Source organism: Trachymyrmex septentrionalis, unplaced genomic scaffold (assembly GCF_001594115.1).
Source record: "Trachymyrmex septentrionalis isolate Tsep2-gDNA-1 unplaced genomic scaffold, Tsep1.0 scaffold16, whole genome shotgun sequence".
Classification (NCBI taxonomy): domain Eukaryota; kingdom Metazoa; phylum Arthropoda; class Insecta; order Hymenoptera; family Formicidae; genus Trachymyrmex; species Trachymyrmex septentrionalis.
In genome coordinates, this window is record NW_017304758.1 from 13,876 (window position 1) to 18,801 (window position 4,926).

Genomic DNA, 4,926 nt, shown 5'->3' on the forward strand with positions numbered 1-4,926 from the left:
TAATTTTTTAAATTTATTTTTTAATAGAAAATAAATTCATTTAATTATTCATTTAACATTCAATTTTAGAAAACTTTTCGTATTATAGAATGTTACCATTTATAATATTTACTCCATTAACATTGAGAATGACCTGATTGTTTGATCGAAATGTATGCTGTATTTTGTCATAAAGATTATTAAATGTTAGTAATTTCAATCCAGCTTTTGATCTTAGCCTCTTTATATTTAGTAGTATATTATTTTTGTTACATTTTTTATATGAAAATGTATTTTTTTTTATATAGAAAACTAATGAATAATATTTAAAAGATTACATAGAAAGAATTATACAAAGAATATAGATAAAGATTATTAGATTAATAATAATTATCATAAAAGAATACTTATACATGATTTAAATAAAATTGTAACGAAATATTAACGAAACGTGCATTTAAATAAACTTTTCTTATTTTCTCTTTTTTTTTAAATTTGAAAGAAATACAAATAATCTTGCAATAACAAGATATTACGCTATTGAGCTTCTCTAATTGCCTAATTTAATGTTCAAAATTCTATATATAAAAAAAGAAATGACATTCTCAAAGATAAAAGATATTAACTTAGACAAGCAATTAATATATTTTATACATAATAAAGTAATCAGTTGAAGTTAATTAGTTAAAAGCTAACTTATTTAAAATTATGTCTTTCCGATTGAATTTATCAGATTTCCAATTTATGCAACTAGATCTTTTCCCGGAAGAAAAACGAATCTCTAGAAATCGGCATTACATAAACGCTAAACATTGACTAGTGAAATTTGCTTTCTAGCAATTGGCGATTATCACTTACGTGAATAAGCCGGACTACGTTAAATGATTTATTTATCCGAATTCTACGAGGTAAATCGGCAAAATCTAATCAGCTAACAAGTCATAAAGCTTCTGTGCGTGCAACCGATAGAACCAGCGTCGTGCAAAGGATTTTTGAGGTCCTAGTGCAAAAGTAAAGAACTCTACATGTTTGTAAATATATTAAAAAAGATTTAAGAGGTTTAGAAAATACACTTGAAAAATCAGGGAATTACTTAAAGTCGGTACTAAAAGAAGCAAATTCAAAATTAAGTATCTTTGCAAAAAATCATCGTAGAGGAATGTATAAAAAAGCGTTTTAAAGCTTGAAACTTCATCTTTCGAATGCTTGAAATTTTATGTTCCTGCTATGACTTTATTACATACAGCATTAACTTAAAGTTAAATTCTAGACAATTATATGAGGCAACAGCGATAAGAACAGAGATAGGAATAGTATAGAAATAAGCGATATATTTATCGCTCTTGTTGCACAATGCAGCAAAAGAAATAAAAAGGCCAACCAATTTGATCGCATATAAACTACATCTTCTATCTGCTTTAAGATTATAGCATATACATAAACAAAATGAAAAATCTAAACGCTTAGTAGGCTATAAGACATAGAATTCCAACTCGTTGGAAATTTATCGCTATTGCTTTTCTGTGTTCTTATGTGCATTGACATATGCATTTTCGAATCTTGGATCTTTCAGTTTCTATCACTATTGTTATTTCTATCGCTATTGCTCTTGTTTCGCATTGTGTTTAGGGCTTGAGCTTTGAAAAATTGAAGTTTAACTTTGATGACGTGTACGGGGAAAATACAATTTTTTTTGTAAATTTCTTTGTGTCGCAAAACCTCTTTAAAATGCTTTTTTAATCATTACGCTACAATTTTTGTAGTGACGATTTAAAGTAAGTAGTGTATTTTTAATTTTTTCTCTAAAAACTTTTATTTGTCATTGTGTGCTGGTATTCTGCTGCAACAATTTGAACTGACTACATTTTTGAAAATTATTTTCTATTACCAAAAAATGCAAACATATTTGACATAAAGATTTTACTTTTCTTTTACATGTACTATGCGCGTTATTTTTTCGAATATACGCCATAAATTTGCGATGATTACAATTTCGTGACAATTAAATTTATAGAAGTAAAATCTTTATATCGAAAGTGCTTCCATTTTTTTTAATACTATGAAGATATAAAATACTAATAGAAGTCAAGCATTTCAAATTGTTGTGACAGATTACTGATGTGACTTGCAAATATAAGTTTTTAGAAAAAAAGATTTGAAAAAGCATTGCTTTATTTTATATCATTAGAACGCAGTTCTAAAAAAAAAACCATAGCATAATGATTAAAAAAACATTTTTAAAAAATGTTATATTTTGCAATACATTTGAAGAAAAAATTTTGTTTTCTCCGTTCATGTCATCAAAAAGTTAAAGTTTATTATATAATATAAAAAAACATAAAAGCCAACGCTAAATCTTATTGCAAATTAGAACGTTATAAACGAATGTTTATTATGTTTTGATTCGCAATAAAATCTAGCGTTGGCCTTTATGCTCTTTATATTTATAGATAATTTAATAAGATAGCAATTTTATTTTACTTTTTGATATTTTGAAATATAATCTTTATAACTGTGTCATTCCGTGACACAATAGTTACCATTTTTAACGATTACACTTGATATCGTTGTGTTATACTTATACTAAGGCCACATAAAATGACAATGATTCATGTAGCCATGTTTTACTTGAAATTCTATCAGTAAAAGTAATAAAGATAGGCAAATTATATGATGACTAAAAGTTTTGAACACAGAGTACATATTTTTTTATTATATTTATAAAAAAGGATTCCGATAAAACGAACCTCTGTTGCTTAAAGATTGATTTTTCATGGAAAGAATGAGCTAAGGCTTGAGTACTTGTTATCCTTCCTATTTCTATTTTTAAACTGCCGACTTTCTAATGTTCAATGTAACTCGTGCAACTAATTGCGCGTTCGGTTATACATTGCCAGTAAAGTTTATGCACCTGAAAAATAATGCACATGAAAATCTATGCATTATTATAAGTTTATATTTAGAGATGGACAAATTTTAGAATTTTTAGAGTAAAGACGTCAGGAAAATAATGGTTTTTTTCCATTGGCTTTGACAGTTTTTTATTCGGATATTTTTTTTAACATTTCACAATTTCGACGTTGTATTATTGTTCCAAAATTTAGAGTTTTTGCACTTATCCATAAGATTTCTGTGTGAAAATAGTTACAAAAGTTGAAATATAGTATAATGATTAATATAGTATAATGTCGATGATTATAAATATACCTTACTATTATTTAAATGATATTTTATACTGTACTTCAATTTTAAAAGTTAAATAAATATTCCATACTGTTATTAAAATAAAAATAATACTTTACTAGACTAATTTACACTGTTTTTATTGTAAACTGTGATTGTAATTATACATATTCTAAATTTAAATTAGTGAGATGACGTTTATTGAATCTCTAATTGACTACTCTTGAATCAATATTATATTGGGATGTTGTCTCAAAATAATTAAAATACAGAGTATAATTATAATTATAATATGCAATAAAACAGTATCTATTATGCTTATAAAATATTATCTGTATTAATAATATCATTTATTTAGCTTTTAAGTATAAAATATCTGTCATTCAAATATTTTATATTGAAATAACTATATGTTTTTTCATGAATTTTATGTAATTTCATCAAAAATACCGTTATTTACAGTAAAAAAAACTAATTTTTTTACTTGATACTTTTCTCCGAAGTCAAAAATACCATCTTTTTTACATCTCTATTTATATTAGTACAAATGACGTTGTACAGGATGATTTATTTTAGTATTAACAGGTACATTTTTTGAAAATATACAATTTTATCAAAAAGAAAAAATTCCAAACAAAACCCGTTGTATGTCCCTTTATATGCCATAAAATTTTTATTTGGAATATTTCTTGGAAAAATTATATATTTCTAAAATTTTTACCTAATAAGATTAAAATGAATAATCCTGTAGATTTTTAGTATTGGCAGTGTATATTAAAACACAGCTTAAATATTTGCACAAATCAGCAAAATAACACATCTTAATATAACATATTTTTTTGTTGATTAAAGCAAAATGATAAATTCCTCATACTTTAATAAACGTTTTGATCGAGTAAATGTATTTACATATGTTGTGACTGATATTTTTTGCTGAGAATTTGTGTCAAGTTGTTTTGTATTAAAAACTAATAAATATGCTGTTATTAAGTGTAATTTTTTTAAAGAGAAATGTATTTACAACATTGATAAAATTGATAATATATATATTTCTTAAATGCTTTTTTATAAAATAATGATTTGGCTGTGGAAATTGCTGGTAACTATTGTACTTTTCTGTTTAATTCTGTATAATTCCTACAGAGCAGAATTATACAGAAAGAGTGGAAGTAGGTAATATATGAGATTACTTCATACTGTTAGATAGAGATTACTTCATATTGTTAGATAGAGCTACTATTAAGTTTAAGTGAATAATCGTTTTGTCTAATAATGTTAGGACTATTACTAAACATCCTGTACATATATACATAGTTATCTTTACATTATTTATATTTTCTATTCAATTTTATAAATATCAATATTACCTACACGAAATTAAATACCTTATTATTATTCTATTGATCTAAGTTCTACAAAATTATTTTTCAGTTTCGGCGTAATTATCTCAACTTCGTTAAAATGTACTCGTTTAAGACAATAATTTGATAAACATCAATTGAATCTTGATACAGAAGATATTAAGCACATCGTGTGTGAGATTGATGAGGATATTTATACTTAATTGTGCCATGTTATATCAGTCGCACATTTGATAGCGATAATTTATATATGATATAATTCTTCCATTCTTTATATAAGAGAAAAGATTTATTAAAATTATTTAAAAAACATTTTTTTTTGCATTTAATTTACACAATGTGCATCAATATAAATTGAATCAAATTGAATATCGCAAATTAAAGCAGAAATGTAAAATTTTAA